This window comes from Hetaerina americana, unplaced genomic scaffold, assembly GCF_022747635.1.
Source record: "Hetaerina americana unplaced genomic scaffold, ioHetAmer1.1.p SCAF_2, whole genome shotgun sequence".
Classification (NCBI taxonomy): Eukaryota; Metazoa; Arthropoda; class Insecta; order Odonata; family Calopterygidae; genus Hetaerina; species Hetaerina americana.
In genome coordinates, this window is record NW_027286763.1 from 105,156,756 (window position 1) to 105,178,024 (window position 21,269).

Sequence of the window (21,269 nt, forward strand, 5' to 3'; positions counted from 1 at the left end):
CCGACCATCCCCTCCTCCTTTCCCTTCCATCCCCGCAAACAATGATCATAGATCCCTCGCATCTTACTCCAATTCGTTCCCCCACCGCATCCCATTTCTCTTAACACCACCATTTTTACCCCGATACCCCTCCCCCGTACCATCCCTCCCTTATCTACATGTACTCTTCCGCCTCCTCCTCCTCTCAGCCCCTCTTCCCTCCCCAACCCCTCCCGATGGCACATCCATCCTCACCCTGACCTCACCGCTTGGACCCTGGAATCCATCCCGAGGGACCCCACTTTGCAGCCCCTCTTAGCAACACTAGCGGGTCCCTTCTCCCCATCTCGATCCCCTGGGATCCCGTTCCTAATTTAGTCTCAACCTGCGACCTGTTTTGTGCTTTCCCAGTAGAACATGATTCTCTTTTATTGTTTCCATGACGCACAATGTTTTTCCATCTTCCCTAGTGAGAGTAGCCATTGATGCTGAAAAAAGCACCAGCTAGGACTACAATAAGTCGGCGGCTACATTTCTAGCATCTAAAATCCAATCCAATGGTAAGCCTACGAACTACTTGAGTGTAAAACAAATAAAAATATATTCTAAAAATGTATTTTTAAACCCACCTCCCTTACTCTGCCTTCCATTAATGGACATGATTTTCTTTATATTTAAAAAAATATAAAGGTTGATTATTCGTAATTTCCATATTATTTACCTCTTTTGTAACGTGTAGCAGGTATATCTCCTCGAACAATGAATGAGAAAAGTGAAGATTCTCATTTGTAGGTCCATATCCTAGAAACCTTTCACCTAGTGACAAACTGCAGATAGCATATAAATAATCGATGAATAAAGAAAATATGAGAGAATTGAAATTAAAAACATTTCCAAGAAAAAGTACAATGTGTGCCTCCGTGCACGTATCTGCATCGAAATGGGAATAGTAAGAGTTTAATTTTTCATTTTTGTTTCAATGGTTTCATTCTGAATTGGGAAACACTTATCAGGTGAAATAATCCAAAGAGAAACTTTCAAAATTCAGATACCCGAACGAAGACTATTCCTTGGTGTATTAAGTTTTAATAAATCAATGAACTTAGGAATGGAACTTTAAATACCTAATAAATCCAGGCAGGTGAGAGATTGCAGAATGCTAAATAAAATGGGAAAAAAAGGTGGGAAAGTGTAGATTGATGCTTCAGATCTTAGGAGACGGATCGAGATGGTGCGGGGGCTAACGTACTGGCTTCCCACCCTGAGGGCGCGGGTTCAAATCCCGGCGGTGTTGAATATTTTTCAGAGGTATCTCGATCCCCACTTGAGGTGCTTTGAGGAGGGCATTTTGAGTGAGTACGCCGTCCGTCGGATGGGACGTTAAACTGCAGACCCCTTGGCGCCTTTCGTAAAGAGGCTAATGCCGACGCCGGGTTTCTTCCCACCCTTCATCCTTTCCTGTCCATCCCCTATGGCGCAAATGACCTTAGCTGTCTATCGCCTCCCCTAAAAACTACTACTATACCAAATTATAGCCTCAATCAAAAGTTAAGGTACGTAAGTCAAATAAAGGACCACTTTTAGTCAAATAAATATATCCACTGTGACCACAATTTGGTTTCAATTTAGTATCTTCGCAACCACAAGAAATAACGAAAAACATAACACCAGTAAGAAATATTGAAGGAAGTTTATTCAAAAATAACTTCCAACAGCTATTAGAAGAAGCGTGCAGTATGATAAAAGCATGCGGCAATATGAATGAGTAGTAAGAACTGGAGTGTGAAGTTTAGGAAGCCGCGAAAAAATCTTTAAGTTGGTGAAAAACCTACGAGGAGAACAATATAGCTGACGAAAGTTTAATATAAGAGAGAGGAAAGTACAAGACTTCAAGGTCTGAAAAAGTAAATATGGTTGAAAAAGATTGGGTAATCAAATATAGTGAAAAATATTAAAGGAGAAAGGGTGAGCAGCATGTGAGCGCCGCATGACATAATGAGAGGGATGGGGCAACTTAGAGGAACGGAAAACAAAGTTTCAACAAGCATAGTTCAAAGGCTATGTAATCCGTGGTATAAACGCTGATATTCTTATTAATGAGATAGACAAAGCAAATAGATCGAAAGAATACTTCTGACGGGAAGAATATGTTTCCCAAAAGGCTGGAAGATGAGAATATAGGCGATGGTGATAAGAGGCACGACTACATTATAAGGCCTATATCTCCTACTGTAGAAAAGAGTTAGTGGTCCAACTGGGTGCCAGGGGTTGACGAAATACCCTCGATGCTAACGAAAATTCCATGAAATAAAATTCTGAGAGAGGAAAATGAAATATGCTACGAATAGGTAAGGGGAGAAATGTCAAACCGGTGCCAAATTGCCGACCCCGGTGGCGCGGGGTAACGTCCTGGTCTGCCATTCCAAGGGTCGCGGGTTCGATTCCCGCCTGGGTGAGTTTCCCTCCATCTAGGGCTTGGGTGTTTGTAAATGTGACCATTGTTATCGTTGTTAATAGTTCGATATAAAGGCCAAAACGTGCTGTTTTCGGACTAATACTGAATAAATAAATGAATAAAAGGATTTTAAGAAGAATATAAAAGCTTAGGCAACGATTAGGAAGGAGCAAAAATATGTAAAAATATTGTGCTCGCCGAGCATTCGCCATAAAGTATTATATTCCATGCTCTAATAATTTCAAGTATTCCCATTATTTAGAATGGCGAAGGATATTGTGGTAAGTAAAAAAGTAATGATATTTCAAATCCGCTTCCACCAACATTAATGCATGGAAATCAAGTGCATTTCAGCCCTGCAGAGATAAAAATCGAAGATTATACAAATTTTAATGGAATAGTATATTTCAGTTCCATCGGTTCATTGCTACAGTGTTTTAATGTAACCCTTATAACAACATTTATAAAAGACCAACCACCGGTAGCATACGTGGATATAAGAAATTTGGCTGACTATTCTAATAAAGAAAAAAGAAAAATAGGACGGCATAAATAACTAGATAAATGACCTCTTATTGCTTAGCTACAAAGTAAAGTAAAGATATCTGCACTCATACAAGACATTTTATTTTTTATAAAACAATTTAGCAATAAGACTTTCGCGACAGATAAGGATATTGAATCAAAAGTATTATGATTAAAAAATCCTATATTGAAGATTTATCTTACAGAATTGTACTCTATTAATTTCCATGTATTGTTTTCCAGCATTATTCAGGAATAATTATGATAGAACATTACTTTAGGAATATATGCATGGCCTTGTTTTTCTGAGTTTATGTTAAATAAGTACGAACCATTTGCGCTTACACGAGTCTAGTTCAATCACTATCCGTTTGGCTCTGCAAACATGACAAAACAAAAATATTAAATTAAACATGGGGAAGTAATTAATGCTCTTAAAAGAGAAGGATGAGAACATTAGAGTTATCAAGGATGAAATATCAAAATGAAATATTAGGAAAACTTTATGACAGACAGGAAAGGCGCCATGAGTTTAAATATAATTGAAATGACTGAGTGTCAATTCTGTAGAGATAAAATAATCACGAATATGAGGTTCAAAGGATTGCTGAATTCATGTGATCATTCCAAACATTTTTCTAATCGATCGCTGCAAAAAAAATTGAAAACACCTTTGCTAAGTGGAGGAATGGTGGCTAACGCAGCTCACTACTGACCAGAGGATCCCAGAATGTACAGGTAAGTACGGCACAAAAAGTGTCTCCACATAAAAAATGAATGGCTGCCTATCAGACTAATATCTTGGAGACCAATGAATAGCGCGCGAAATCCTTAAATAAGAGAAGATAATGGATCCTGACAGATCAAGACAATGGTAAAACAAGCGAAGCAGCAATGAACTGCAAAAACCGAAACCCTAGAAGCAGGGAGTGTATTAAATTGGTTGCTTACCCAAGTAAATCAACGTGCTCTAACTCTAACCGACCTCTTTGCTTTTAATTTCTTTTGTGCGGCCAGGAGTCGCTAACCGGAGTTGAGTCAAAGTGACTCAACAAAAGAGGAGTTAAAGAGTAAGCAAGAGTTGTCAACTATGCAACGTACGAGCGCTAAGAAGACATACAAATGAAAAGCCCCTACTTGACGTAAACAGGAGATGTATTTCATATAAATATTTACATCAACTCATCATAAACCCAAGAAAGTGGTTTGTAATAAATAAATATATTTCATTGAAAATTGCGTATGCTCTTAATTGTCCACGCACACATGCACCACAGTGAATGAGGTACTTGTGTCAAAGTTTGCTTAATCTCTTCAAGTAGATGTCAGTTCGTCCCATTGAAGGTTTTAGATTATGCTAATGCCACCGAGGCTCATTAGGCTCCGTGTTAAATGTTATCATTGAGTTAGCGGCGGAAATAAATTTCCTAATGCTTATCGATGTTTGAAGAGGATGAGACCGACTGCAAATCGTCAAATTCTCAATAAGGGAAAAGTACACCACAGATTTGCGGTGGTTTATGTTCAAACATTTCAAGCACAGTCCATTAATTAATACGACCAACTCCATCCTGACATTTGTGTCAGGATATTTGATCAAGCAATCGTCAAGTGGTTAATCACTGCCCGGAATGCTGGCGCAGTGATCAGAGCAACAATTTGATACTGCGGACAAAGTACGGCGGTGGCAGCGCACAGAATCTCTGCGGAGGATGAAGAGTGAAGAAATCTGAGGCGAAGAACAGAGGCGAAGGAAAGAAGAGAAACAAGGAGAGAGAAAATTTAAAGGGCTTCATTTATAAGCGGCGACTGGCGATGGATGAGAAGGGCACACGGGCGAAGCTCGTTAAAGAGAGAATGAAAACGATGGAAGGTATTCGAAGGGGAGGAGTGTATATGAGAGAGAGAGAGAAGTTGAGGCTTCGAGGGATAAGGGGAGCCCAGCGTCGAGTGGTGGTGGAGAGAGATCATTTTCCCTCGTAAACGGAGGAAAATGATATAAAGAGGGCGATTAGTAATGCGATACTGGATCCGATTGAACGGATGGAGATGGTTTAGGTGGTCGGTGAAAGATGAAGAGGGTTTAGGGAGGGGGGGGGCGAGGGGGCGTGGCGTGGCGGATTGGGTAAGGGGCGAGGATCCGGATGGGAGGTGACTGGGTGAATAATAAAGGGGGACGCGGCTGTTTGCGTGGAATTCGTCTCGTTGGTGTCGGTGGCGGCTTGTGATTGAGCGATGGGCAAATTATCCGGAAGCCTCTGTTTCTTTACGGTTCAAAAGAGGAAAGACCCATACAACATTATTGATCCATGCATGTGAGGTGAAAGACCCTGACATATTAGAACCCCTCACAATTTCTTTTGTAACATGCAAGCGGAGAGCAATAGGACAGCTATTGCGGCAAGTGATGTTCACTATATTTTGGTGGCAACAAAATCTCCGTAAGTATATGGTGGCTTACTCTTCGACGGCTGATCCTGAGCATCACATTGAATTCAGATACGGACTTCACGGATTTAACTCTGCGTAGGATGAGCTCACCTTTTGACAGAAGTGCCGAGGGTTCAAGTTTCTCGGGTGATAGAGTTTTGCAAGGTCTGGTAACCGTAATTAAGCATGAGAGAAATATGACCTTGTCAAGCATAAAATCGAATACTAATTCAGTCATGTCTGAAGGCCGTCTGAACGCACGCAGTGGACTAATTTAAAGGTAACTCGAATACTTTTTGATAAAATTTAAGTTAGAAAACAATGTACCAATGCTATCATTGGGCACATACTGACTCTCATTTCCTTAAAATTGCAATAGCAATAATATGCAGGTTTCATTTCGCACTATTTCCTCCCTGATTATGTTGAATTTCAGTGAAAGGAAGATAAATAAATGGAACTGCTCACCGTCGCTTCATTCCGAGATTGATACTCCTGAATTGATAACGCGAGTAAAGATTTTCCTTAAACATTAATTTTCGAAATGAAGTGTAAATGTCGGTATATATTATTATTTCTGAAAAAATTGACGCAATAATACGATTACTCAAATTTAAAACAACACAATTATATTCTGCAGGGATATTTTACATATTTTTAAAAATTTTACAACTCCCTAGGCATCTTTGGTGCCATTGATTTTAAATTTTTGCCTAATGTATTTTTTGCTACGGCAGCACACTTCTTCAGACGCAATACTTCCCTTTCTATAGCCCACGACTCACTTGGTATATGGTTTGCCATAAGATTTTTCAAGTATTTCGAGTATTTTTCTCTCTAACAAGATTACTTTTCCCGAATTCTGGTTATTTTGAATGCCTTAAACTCTGCTCCCATTAAGTCCTAATGCCATTCTGAATGAGACCCTCGTGAGAGCGAGGAACAATGCCTTCTACCAGCTCCCAGTTTACAAATGATTCGGCACGCCCGATATCCGGCTTTGGGAGAGGAAATTTAGGGGTGTGAGAGGGATGCACGCAGTTTAACGACGTGTGTAGTAGTAAGGGGATAAAGAGAGTCGTCGAGTTTGGTCGGCGGGCGCAAAACACTCCCTGCTGAGAGCCTCGCCAAGGCCTCAAAACATCCCCTTCCTCTTTCCTACCCCGTGCCCCGAGAGCAGTGCAGGAGTAGATTAGAAGCAAATGGTTGGCTGAGGTTATGCACACCCTCAGGCAGTAGGTCACGAATGGCGAATGAAATCTGAAAATGAGAAAAGCTAATCGCAGCAGACGATTACGCGCCATCCACATTTATTAGTGGGAATCATTTTGAGATATTAAATTAACGGCAGCCAAAAAAATGATTGTTACTAATGAAAACACTGAATATAGTGTGAAACGAATTTTTTCTAGACAAATATAATGCTTTAATTGTTCATAAAGCAATTGTTTATATCCGTCGTATTTTGTCTGCTGATAACTAGAGTGTTTCGGTAAAAATTGATAAATTATTTTACAGTGCTGAAAGACACAATTTCATTCATAACGTCGATGAAATTGTTCTTCTATCTGATATTACGTACGACTTATATGTCGGTTTATAACAATAATGCAGTTTTTTTATAATATTCTCTCTCGTCAGAAGGAAAAAAAATGAGTAGAAACTTATAGACTATCTAATAATACTGACAATATAAGAAAGTAATTCTTAGTGTGATATTCGGATTCTTTGGTAGAAAATTACTCAATAACAAAGAGCGAGTAATGAAAAGGGTATGCGGGGAATTCAGCCTTTACCCTAACCGCGCTATGTACAGCATCTCCTGCTGGCGTTTAATGCATTCTACTGGTTAATTTTGGCACACTTCACCAGCTCGCCATAAGCTAAACCAACAGTCCAGTAATTACAGATATTTTCGGTCACTATTCTGGCTATTAATAATATAGTATCCTTTCTCGAGTCTAAATCAGTAGGCATGCCGTTGGCTGCGCCCACCACTACAAGGAATACGTAGTGTACCGGCACACTCGGCGCCCTGTAAGCAGCTTTAATTGACAACTATCAAAGAGGTGTACTATACTGATTCGGTCGTGTTGAGAGCATTGACAGAAGTGGAATTACCAAGCAGAGAGAATTTTAAAAGAGTAAATGGTAAGGGAGAATGGATCCCTCTCATTCATTCATTCATTCATTTCATGGGCGATTCCCTCATGAGCCATTGCGTCAAATGGGTCTTTGTGAACAAAGAGGCTCAAGAAGAGATATAAGTAGCCTTGAACAGAAGAATTTATACGAAAAAATGCACGAATTTGAGAGAGGTTAACAATGTAGGGATAGATTAATATGGCAGAAATTATTAAAACGGAGCAAGTAGCAAAACCTAATATCAGGTTCCATTTACTTTTCCTACCGCGAAATGGCACCGTTTTTACAGGTATAAATGTTAGCATTTCAAATTCAAATATCATAGAAGAGTCATATGTAGAACTCTAAGCACTAAGTATAGCACCATCTTTAAGATTTCAACGCCAATCTTAGCAAATAATTCGGAGGAACAAATAAAACTTCTATGCTGAAAATTTTTTCATAAATTCCGATTTTTTTATTTTATTCAATTTAAAATGAATTATGGAAGTAAATAATATATCTACACACTTTTTACACAGGACTCAATGGAGGAAGACATGATAAAAGGTTTAGAAGAGTATGTTTACCCAGCAGTCTTTTTAACTCAAATCTTTCCAAGCTTTTAATAACTAATGATGCGTTTACTACAACCATATGACTATTTTAATTAACACGCAGCATTTATTATTTATTAAATTACTACATGTACTTTTATCAATGTAAGCCATTTTTAACGTGAGTTATTTTAAAACGTGAGAACTGCCAAGCGCGTGTAGCCATTAGAAGAAGACCGAGGACAGGCGAAAGAATATTTGTTGAAAACGGAAAGGGGGACGGAATGGGAATCTGTGAAGGGAAGAGTGCGGGAAGAAGTATATGCAGAGAATGAGTGGAGCAGAAATAACATCGGGATCAAATATAAAAGAGATGGAAAAAGAGATGAACCAGTGTGAAAGGGCTTCCAGGGGTTTGGGCAGCAGGGGACGGAGGGATTGCACTGGTTATGGGTGGCTGTAATGCGTCCCAAGAGAATTGACCGGTTATCCCGTTGACGCGCCATTGTTGCGCGTAAATGACGAATGTTTTGGGGCGATAATGCGTCCCGTAAATTCCCTCTCCAAAGCGTTTTCCCCGCCCCCCCTGCACCTCCCCACAACATCCCCCACCCTCAACCTCCAAGGACCACACCACACCTTTCACCGTCAAACCCCGACACCCGCCGGCGGTCGTCAGCGCCTCTTGTGTTACTCTTCCTTGAAGGTTCGCCATGCATTTTTTCCTTTACTCACCTGGCATTAGTAATTGCACGCTCCCACGTATTTTGTATTCATTCCTATTTTAATTTCACCGATAAGATAATTTCTCACTTAATTTTTATCAAGTGTCCAAGACAATTTTATAATATTATTTTGTATTTTACGGTATTTTTAATCAACAATTTCATTTGACACTGCAGTTTCATAGCAATAGCTTTTAGTTCCCTCCCCCCCACATGGCCAACTGATCGCTAAGGCCATATCTCACTTAAAACTGAACTGAAAAAAAATCGAGCGTACAGCTAAATGTGTAATAATAATAATTCTTAGAGTGGGAAGCGGAGGTATTTTGGTCAGCCATTAGAAAGTCATCGGCTGAGACAACGTGGAAGGCTAAATTACATTTATTCTCATGGAATACTGAAATAGGATTGCAAAAAAAATCATCAATCCCCTCTCAGGCATAAAACCCATTTAATTCATATTAATCTTTCCTTACCTTCTAACGTTGCCTCACTTGCACTGCAGCTAATTATGCATACATTCCTATATAAAATTCTCAGCAAATGCCAGCAGTAATAAAGCTGCGACCATGCGTTAAACTAATATGACCCATAAAAGGGAATAAGCTAGTCATTCTGAGATATCTTAAAGTTTGCATTACTAATTATGTAATATAAAGAGGGCATTACTCTAAATTTGGTGGAATTTCAAATGTCACTACCAAATCATGAAGCCATTAGACGTTTCCCCTCCATCAACGAGTCTCAGATTGTTGTTTAAAGCGTATGACCTTTTGAGCTGATATTCTGCAATTGGGATAAATTAGAATGTTACTACCTTCATCATGCATCCCGACGCGTGAAAAATATGAAACGACTCCGTTTCTTGTGCTCTTGATGTCAAGCGGGTTCAACGACCGTCATAGCTTCCTCAAGAATGCACGCGTGCACATAACACAAAGCCGGAAATTTAGGATTATTCTGTTGGCATATACGAAGCGGATGAGTCTTATCACACTCCACTTATGGGTTGTATTTTTTGATGTTGATTCCCCCTCCCGGCCCCGGCATGTTTTATGGGAGTAGATCGCAACCAGAAGTACAAGGACGATAATTACCGCGCATTCGTTCCCGACCATTGCAAAGATGGGTAGGGGGCAAGAGGTTGGGAGTCCGTCCTCCGTCGGGACCCCAAAAGGCGGCAGATGGGACATTTAAACGTGGATTGGTAGAGGGGATAAAATGGGGTGGTTTCCGGGGAGGGACGGGAATAGATCCTATCCCATGGACCTCTCACTTGGTCCGCGGGGGGAAGAGAGAGGCACGGGCATTCATTGTATTCGGACGGACGGGAAGTCGGAAGGGAACTCTGGGAAGGGGGTGTGGGGTTGCGCCGCAGATGGCGCGCATTAGCCACGCGAATCGTCACCCTCCCCCCCTCCTTCCCTTCCCTTTCCATTCACAACCCCCATCCCATCGGCCGAAGACCTCTGCGTCCCTTAACCCGTCACTCCCTTCCTACACTCCTGTCCCCTGCCCATCCAGTCTCTGAAGCGGGTGCGGAATTGGGAGAGTGGAGCTGCGGCTACCCCCGTCGACTCGGCTCGTTGTGCCCGTCACATTATCTGATATAAGCGCGGTTTAATGGTGCCTGAGGGAGAAGGGGATGATATGGGTGACACCCTTTCAGCCCTGCCCCATCCCCATTGACCACCTCCAACCTACCCTCCATCCATTCTCGAACAGGCAGAGGAACGAGTGAAAAGATATGAAACCTCAGTGTCTGTTTACCCCGAAATTTAAACTCCTATAAGTTATATAACATACGTATGGAGATCCTGAAAGCCGTTTCTGGTTATTTAACTAAATCCTAGAGTACATTAAGCGTGTATTAAGAAGATCTTAAAACACAAGGAGCATGCATCATTGGTAAATCAAATACTATACAGTTTAAAACTGCAAAATGTTGCTAAGAATGGGTATTTGCCCCGTAAAGCTAATTTTCTGCGAATCACTAAGGCCATTACCGCCTGCAGGTGTCATTTGTGTATTTCATAAGAATTTATTTTAATATTTAGAATGTAATCTAAATGTTTGTAACCTACTCCGTTTCAACACGAAAAATGATCTATCTAGTCGATCGCCTCCCCTAATGACTAATACAACTTTAACACCACCTTTAGAGAAATATGATAAAAATGATAGTATATGCTGGGTAAGCCAAAATGAATAAAAATGAAGTCGATGTGCAGGAGGGGAAATGCCTCTTATCATCTGCAAGGGAGCAACTGCTACTTTAAGATCATATATGAAAGTTTTGATAAACGGAAGGGGTAATGACTGATTTACGAGGAAATCGTATGATTTTGAGTAACGATAAACATATTAAAAGGATTAAAAAATTGTTTTAAAAAATATTCATTATTCAATCACTTGAATAGCCTTTGAATTGAATGGCTTTATTCCGCCATTATCCAAGAATTTAAGAAGTCCCAAACCAGCTAGTCGAGAGGAGTATGAATTATTTATTGTCATTATCTTCCCTCTAAAAGGCCCAATTTTCTGGTAAGTATCTTTATTCTCTTACATAGGTAAAATATTGAGGCAGAGTGTTAAATTTTAATGAGTGAAAGTTCCAAGAAACTATCGCAGATGCCGCGACAGTAACCTCAATGGAGTTATTCGCTAAATTTACATTACAATGCAACAATTTCACAATATATATTTTTATTTATACCCTGCAAGCCACCGCTAGGGTGTGTGGTAACGGGTGAATACACACCAGAGAAATTTTACCCGAACATGACCCTGCCGCAGTCAAACAATGTTATTATGATCCCCTATCGTTCCTGGAAAAAATAATATCTTTTACCTTTCAGTTCTTCATTTAATCTCTCTAACTTTACCAACATGTTCTCTCTTAGCGTATTTTTTAAGGTAATCTACCGGTTAAGGTAGGTTTTTGGATGGACACAACTACCAAACAAATATTTTATTACTCCTAACAAAACACAAAATCCATCATCCTACTCTATATCAGGTCCCTCTTCATCTCTGAGTACTTTCTTCCTCCCTTCATCCCGTCCAACATCCCTATCCTGTTCCTTCCCTTTCCTCTTTTGCCAGACATCCTACCCTATATCATAGTCTTCAACATCCCATTGCCGGTCAACACCCCCTTCATCCACTATTCCTGCCTCCATAGGATTGCTCCCAACAAACCCCTCTCTTCGCCCACCATACAAAGTACTTCCTCATTTGTTTTCTTCTCTGTCCATTTCACCTTCTCCATTCTTCTCCACACCCACATTTCAAAAGCCTCCAGTCTACGTCTATCCTCCTTCTTCAATGACCACGTTTCCGCACCATACATAGCTACGCTCCATATCAAAGTTTTTACGAGTCTTTTCTTAACATCCTTACTCAAAGTCCCTGTCATCAACTCCCTCCTCCTTGTGCAAGCCTCTTTGCCTAGCGCAATTCTTCTCCTTACGTCCCTACTACTTTGACCGTTTTGGTCCAAAACACTACCGAGATACGTAAATTGTTCTACCTGCTCTAGTTTTTGCCCTCCTATTTTAATGTTAAGCTTGGCCTTTTTCTTTCTAGAAAATCGCATAACCTTTGTTTTATTAACATTGATTCTCATCCCATACCTGTCGCACTGAATTTTCAATTCACTCAGCAATGCTTGCAGCCCTTTGGCTGACTGACAAACTAAAGCTTGGTCATCAGCAAACCTAACTGATTTTACGAATTCCCCGCCCACTTTCATTCCTACCTCGAGTTCTTCCCATGCCTCTTTGATCATTTCCTCTGCATACAGGTTGAACAGCAACGGTGATAATGGGCAACCCTGCCTTACACCTCTTCCTAACACTGCCCATCCCGACTCCCCGCTTCCCACCCGCACCTGAGCAGTCTGAGACATGTACAGGTTGCGGATTAGTCTCCTTTCCCTCCAATCTATTCCTAATTTCTGCAATATACTCATTAGTTTTTCCCAATTTACTCTATCGCTATTAACGCTTTTTCGAAATCTACGAAACAGGCAAATACCTCCTGGTTGTGTTCTACTATATTCCTCTCGATTAATAATCTCATTACTGCAATGGCATCACGCGTACCTCTCCCCTTCCTAAACCCAAACTGATCATTCCCTAAGTAATCATTTGCCCTACTCTCTATCTTTTTGTTTATGATCCTGAGAACAACTTTAGCTGCGTGGGATATCAAACTAATTGTCCTATAGTCCTCACATGACGTGGCCTTTACCTTTTTCGGAATAGGAACTAAAACTGATCTCACAAAGTCTTCCGGCCAGATTCCCTCCTCATAAATACTACGGATCAGCCCATATAGCCTCTTCCTCCCACATTTTCCTAAGCATTTTAAAAGTTCGACGGGAATGTTATCTACCCCCACGGCCTTATTTAGTTTCATCTACCTTAATGCCCTTTCTATCTCATTGTATAGTACGCCTGGACCTAAGCTGTCTTCCTCTACGTCATTTTCTTTTTCAATGTCTAACTTTGTTGGTCTGAGTTCTTTACTATACAGTTCTATATACTCCTTCCATCTCTCTTGGATCTTTCCTGCGTCAACTATTACCTTACCCGCCTTATCTCTAACTGTTAGCATAGCTCTTCCTTTCTTACTTCCCGATAACGATTTAACTTTGCTGTACAGCGCACCGATTTCACCCTTCCTCTGCAGACTTTCCATATTCTCGCACTGCGTCTTCCACCATGCTTCTTTTGCTTTATTTGTTGCCCGCCTCAATGTATTGTTCAATTCTTTGTACTTCATTTTGCCTAATTCTGTATTTATATTCTTCCATTTTCCCCGCTCATCCATCTTTGTAATCATCCTATCCGTGATCCATGGTTTCCTAGTCCTTTTAGCGTTAACGGTTCCAATAGTGTCTTTGGCGGCTTTAGACAACCCTTTCTTGATCATTTCCCATTTTTCTTCTATAGTACTTAGCTCTTTACCATCCTCCATGATTTTCTCTACCGCCTGTTTGTATTCCTTCCTTTTCAACCCATTTAATGCTTCTACATTCCATTTTCTAACTCGCCGCCCCTGCCTTATCTTTTTGAAACGTACGCTACATTTCATAACAACTAAATTGTGGTCTGAGTCCGCATCCGCTCCCGGGAAGCTGTGGGAATTTATCACACTGTTTCTAAACCTGTGTCTAACCAGGATATAATCTAGCTGATACCTTTCTGAGTCACCTGGCATTTTCCATGTATACCTGCGTCTTTTGTGATGTCTAAACCAAGTGTTGGTGATGACTAACCCCTGTCTCCTGCAGAAATCAACTGCTTTCTCCCCGCGGTCATTCCTCGTGCCTAAACCGTAGTCCCCGACCTCATCACCATCTCTTCCTTCGCCTACCGTCGCATTCCAATCCCCCATCACTATCAAAAGTTTCCCTGAAGGAACATACGCGATCATGTCCTCTAACTGATCGTATATCCTATTGACCTCTTCTTCCTTATGGTTGCTCGGTGGCATGTATACCTGAATAATAACTAAGTTCGTCGGTTCTGCTTTTATCTCCACTAGTAGTATTCTATCCGTTACCTGCTCTATGTTGACTACGCTTCTTCCTACCTCTTCATTTAATACTATGGCAACCCCTCGTTGGCTCTCGTCCCCACCGCTGTATATTATTCTATACTTATCACTCCAGTAATCCCCACTATCTTTCCATCTCACCTCGCATAGACCTAAAATATCTATATTTCCCCTTTCCATCTCTCGCTTAACATTCTCCAATTTCCCTGTCCTCATCATTGTCCTAACATTCCACGTTCCTATTCTAACTAATTTGGTCTTCTTCTCCTGCGTCTTCTGTCCTGCTGCTGCTGGCTTTCCCTTGCAAGGGTTTCGTGGGATGACGACCGCGGAAGCCTTGCCTCCCCCGCTGCCGGGCACGACACACGGCCGATTGGGCCGAGCCCCGTAGTTGCCAGGACTCAAAATATCTGTATAGTCCATCATGTTAATCTTGAGAATGATAATTGAGGTGGTTTCTCGTTGCCTTCCTCAATAGTGTTTTTAACGTGACACCATCACTTACTGGCCGCCCCTCTGGGGTCAGAGGCCTTTGCAGACACCTCATTGAGGAACAGACGCTGAGTGGACTACCTTTCGTCTGGCTCCTAACCTTCGACCTATCTGGCATGGGTGACCCTACCAGGAGCAATAATTATTACTCCCACCAGTACAGCTCTAGGGGTCATCGGAACGCACAAGCCCTTCCACCACGTCAAGGTTGTAGTCCGGGGAGGGTCTTAGCGTATATGGGGGTAATAATACATTTTCAGCATCACTGCATTGGCCTTCCAATTTATGTAAGATTTTCAATCTGTAATTTAACCTTCGCTCCGTGAGTGATTCTCCCAAGCCTAGCTGCTCTAATATTTTGGATACGCTACTGTCTATCATAAGAACAACGTTTTGGTAATTTGGCCTCCTCTCCTCTACGCTGCAAGCGATTCAATTCGGCAATTAATCCGACCTCGTGAGGATTCCATATACTTGAAGCATATTCTAAATGAAGCCTAACCAACAACAGATAACATTTCTCTTTGACCTTTTCCTCACATTTACCAAGTACTCTTCTAATAAATCCTAATTTTTTTTAGCTTGCCCACATATTCCCCGCATGTGTTTCACCCAGGAGAGATTGTGAGTGTGGGTTCCGCCTAGGTATTTTATTGAGTCTACACATTGTATTTCGGTGTTCCCAATGCAGTAGGTATTCGGTTGGTAGATTCCAAAAATTTATGAGCTCGCACTTTTTTAAGTTTAATTCTAATTACCAATTTCCGTGCCGGAGTTGTAAAGCATTAAGGTCAACTGACAAAGCTGCTCTGTCCTCAGGATCACGGATATCACGGTAAACCACTACATCGTCGCCAAATAAAATAAAATAATTCTTCTTGACCGGGATTCAAACTTGGACCCGTCGATGCCCGGTCGAGTTCTTAAGCCAGTTAAGCTACCGGGGCGTCCTCTTAGAAGTTGTCACAGTTAAATACATGTGTTGAAATTTGGCTTTAACGTCGTGGAGTATGGCGCATTGCGTACGATTACGAATGCCTGTGACATTGTGTGTACGGTGTGACATCTTGTTCTTTTAACAGTCACCAAAATCGCTAAGTGTAAGAGGATGCCTTAACTTGCTTAAGCCCTCGACCGGAAATCGAGGGATCCGGGATCAAAGCGAATGTATCTTACACTCTAAAATTGTTTTATTGTAAGTGAAAGTTAATTACCTTGTGACTCAAAACGGAAAATAGAGTTATACTTACAAAAGAGAATGGAGTGCATTTAGTTATTGAAATAATTATCTAATCGTCACCAATTCATGCATCCAAGCACCCACTTGGAGCGAATGAATGAAATGAAGATCAGTGCCAAAGAAATACAAGAACATGGTATTGGTTTTAATAAAATGAGAAGACGAAGTAAAGAAGAAGATATTTCGTAAAGAGTAAGCAACCTTTTGACGAATAATACCTGCGACGGGATTATTGTTTAGAATAAGGTTAGAGTAACTTTAGAAACAAACATAATGCGAGGCTAGAAATTCATGAGGGAGCTATTTTGAGCAACATTCCATGTCGGCGAAATGGAATTCGAGGATAAAAAGAGGCAATAGACTCCAGCATGGTTTTTGCCCAAAAATAAAGTAAAAATATATTCATATTTTTACGTCATTACCGTCGGCATGATATTCATTTCGTTATCAGCTGATCGTTTCTTCCTCGTTAACTCAATCGATCATCCAGCATAGTTAGTGCAAGATGGAGGCACGTCCCATAGAGAGATCTGGAGGCAGGTCCGTCACGCTCCGGACTTCCTCGAACGACTGCCCGCCTCGGGCTTCGTCCTACCTATACATACCATGCCGGTCGCTGGCGAATTGTAGGCCGACATGGCAAGGATTTAATTACTGCTGAAAGTAAAATGATAGCGAAAGATAATGAAGAACATTTAAAAATCGGTATATTGGTCAATCATGACTGCAAATGAATTCCGACTATATCATCATATGATAAATATTTTATTATGAAAGAAGTGACCTGCCTTATATCCTTTCACGGAAAATTATAACAGCGGTGATCGAATTTCGGAAAATTCAAAAGAGTCGTTAATGAAAAATACCCACATCTAATTCTATCGTTTCATTTCATCGAAAATAAATATCGTTCTAATTATTAAATTAAAAATTTTCCATTTACAAATCGAATAACTCCAAGTCTTGAAGCACTTAAATATTCAACCGTTGTAAGTTTAACTCTCACAAGTTGCTGCGGTGGTGAATGGATATTTGGACTCGAAAGGAAGAGGAAATCGTTCGCACCAATCAGCCACCATCATAAGGGTTTGAAACTGATTCAAGTGGTCCACATTCTTAGAAAGACTTATTTGGCATCCTGGGCAAATTAACATCTCACGAAAAAATGGAACCATAACGGAAACACCCAGCGGTTTTACTCTTTAGTAGCTGACATCTGTTAATGGGCAGCAGCTCATGGGCGGCAACTCGGTTCATTTGGTACATCTACACATAACGTAGACTCAAATGATAACAGTGAAACCGTACTCACCTACCTGCTTCATTACGAAAATTATTTGTGTTCGAAGAGTAAGTCATGCCAGTATCTGTAATTTATCATTCAATGTATACGCACAAGGAAGTAGAGAATGAAGGGGATGGAAATTTATTTCAAATTTATACTTGGCAGAAATTCGTTTCCCTTTATCTCAGTTATGCTAAGCCTAAATATCCCTCGTTAATATGGCAATTTAATCAAATATTAAAAACTAGCAAACAGTTTTTTTTACGAATCATCGTACTATTACTATAACTACCATATCAATTGATTTTATACGTAATAGAAACCAGAAAATCGCTCAGCTTGGATATGGGATTGGCCCATCTATAAACGTTCCCCGGGGTTTTGAACCCACCATCATTCCATCAGTGAACCTAAGCTCTGCCCATCAGTATATCCTGCAAGCCTATTTTTAAGAAAGCGGTTTTCTATTTTGGGTGATGATCATTACATGACCACAACCAGAAAAGAAAAGTATGTCAGTTGCACTCTCTGGAAATATATTTATGTGGTCCCTGAAAATAAGGTTTATATAGCATGTGGAGTCGATACAGAAGAAGAAAATACATTACCTGCACCCATTCCACCTTATCCTTTTTCCTCTTCTCCGTTCGCCGAGACCATCAACTGCGGCACCACGTGCCTTTTCGCAATATCCGCCAATGCTTCGATTCAACATGCTTCCTCCCGATCGATAGCAATACATTTTGTCTTTCACTCTTTCCAACTCTTCTTTCATCTCTTCCTACTCTCCGTCTCAGGAACGGCCTTCCTGATCCTTCTCCTCCCCTGAGCAGACTCTTCACGTGGCCTGCGTGAAAACGGCACGCCGTAAATGTATGCCGTTCAATCGACATATTCCATGTGGTGACAACGAAGGAAAGAAGAAAAGAAAGCCGGTATATGAATGCAAGGGCAAAGAGGATCGGTGAAGTGAGCAAAGGGAAAGAGAAGGAGAAGCCGAAAGAGAAGGGAATCGAGTGAAGGAAAAGGAATATCTGACGGAGACTATCTACTCTGACGAGGGATAGTAGCGTAGTTGAGTAGGAAGATATGGGAAGGAACGGGATGCGAGAGTCATATGATGGGAATGATCTGGAGACCTCAAACAAGGGCCCCGAAAATCTCTCGGGCCACACCGCAGGTTCTCCTCCGGCGTCCCTTTCGTTCAAGCAACGGGTAATCATCTTGCAACAATCTTGTTCGAGCAGAAAAACTCCCCATCGACACGAAGCACCCGTGATTACACGGCCGACTCCTTACTTTCCTCCCCCCCCCCCCGCCACTGTATGGGTGCTGAAATGTGTAGATGACTGATATGAAACCTTGCATATTTGCGTTGGAATCTTGCATACTGGATGGCTCTCAAAATTGGCCGTAGAGGTTAAGCAGAACAACAGGAATAGATACAGTAAGACATAGTGAAACTTATGGATATTAAGAAATGTGATGATAAAAACAAACCAAAGTATGAAGGGAAAATTTTTAAATATTTACGCGAATGAAAGTAAGAAAAAGCCTTAACAATTTTTTGTCCGTTGGGACCACGACCAAATTGTATATAATTTCATTTGGATTACTCAAAACATGGCATTTTACAGCAATGTAACTGTAGAGGAATAAATACGAATTTATGCACATCATTTTCACAGTTTATTTCAAACGTCCGATTTTCAGGCAAAAAGAAAAAACCGAGAAATTGGTGTAATGGAGTGATTTTTTTCTATTCTTAGATTAAAATAGAAAATATACTTAGAGAATATTGTGCTACACACTAATTTAAGGGAGTTGACCATCCCCGTAGTCGTTAGCCTCCATTCAGATTTAATTTTGACCAAGTCTTATGTTTAAATACAAAAAATAATTACAGCAGGAGTCGTACTACTCAAACATTATCTAAAATGTTATATTATCGCCACAATTGTCCAAATATTTGTCCCACTCAAGCAAGCGTTTCGGTCATCCTAGTTACGAGGAGCTTAGGATTTAATGACCACAGGTAGGAATCCACCTCACCTTAATTTGTTCCTATAGCAACGAATTTTTATAGATATTTTAGTACCTTGCAAGCCACCGATATGGTGCGTGGCTGGGGGCGAATACACAACAGAATAACTTTTACCCGAATATCCGCGGTCGGGCAATGTTATTCTGATCCCTTATTGTTCGTGGAAGAATGACATAGTAAATCTATCTTTTCTACACTTAAAATCTCTCAATTTTTGGCATGCTCCCTCTTGCGATGGGGGTAATAACACATTTTCAACATTACTGCTAAACATACATCCTTCCAATTTTTGCAAGAGATTCAATCTGTTATTTAACCTCCGCTCCGTGAGTGATTCCCAGCCTAGCTCCTCTAATATTTTGGACACGTTACTCAGTTTATCCTTCTAACGTTTTACAAATCTGGCACCTCTACGCTGCAAGCGATCCAATTCGACAATCAATCCAACTTCGTGAGAATCCCATATACTAGGGAATAATATAAGCGGTTCCGTGGATTTATATGTTATTGAAAAACCACCCCTACATGTAAGGAAAGTGGCCCAGCAGAGGCGTAACCCTGGTTTTATTTCACCTTCGGATTCCGCGGCCCCTCCTCCTTCCCCTCTAAGCCACCAAAGGGTGCACCTACACCCACTCTCTCTCAATTGGGGGCATCCACCCGCCGCGCCCGGCTCCTCCCCATAAAGGAGATAACGGGTCTAATTCGACCGCCGCGAGGGGAAGAAGACCGAAGGAGGTGGGGGGACCCGGGCGTGAGAATGGCTGCGACGGTTAAGTGGCGAGAGGGGAGAGTGGGGGTGTTATAGAACTGGGTGCGGGGGAAAAGGAGACTGGAGGGAAGGTTGGAAAGAGACGTTGCCGGGAGTTAACGGGGAGACAGCGGGGGAGGGGTGGACGGCGGAGTGAGGGAGGCAGACCTACGTGTTCTCTCGCGGTGTTCTGAGCTCTGAGGAAAGTGTCCCTTGAGTGCCTTCGTCGTCGACAAACGGCATAGGGATTTCCAGCAACAACGGTGCTCACACCACTTATCTATCCCCCACTTTGAACCACGCTGCCTCTCTCTCTGTCCCTCGCTCCTCCCTCAACGCCGTCGTCTTCCTTCCCGTCCCTCTCTCCCCGCCCGCCTTGTCTTAAAACTCATTCATGCCTAAAGGTTTATTATTTACATTTTTACCTAATCTATCTTTTCACCTTCCCTGAATTATTTTATCCATAATACTTGATCATCCCTTCATTGGAGAATTTTTCTGCCCGGTTTTAATCAGAAGATGAACTTCGACGACTTTGTGACAGCGAAATAAAAATAAATACTGATGTGAATTGCATAGAACACGTCTGGAGTCAAGGAGAAGAAAGTATTTGTAGTAAGTCTCATTGATTGATGAGCATTTACTGTCCACGCAATAATCTTCTCATGGGTTTTAAAATCTCCGCAAGAGGTGATGTGTGCTCACTTGACGACCTACTTAATAATTTCATAAAAAATAATTTGCGGACTTTTTTAATCGAGAAATTCCTAAATTAAATTCATCATCTCTCAGCTATCTACAAAAGTTTTCAAGTACGGAGTCTGGTCAGCATACTAGTGCATGTTCATCCCCATTGATGTGGGCCACGTCCCATTATTTTTCATGCTTTGAATTTCGCAATGAGGTACAAAGTATAACCTCTGTGTTTAGGATTTTCATGAGTGCTCAAAAAGAAATAATTTTTGCAGTAATAAGTCACGAGGAAAACATCGATGATTTCTCATACCTCTACATAGAAACACCAAGGTTTTTCACTCTCATTATGAATCTTTTTCAAAAAGCCAAATCCCTTGTTTTAAATTTCATATTTTCATTAA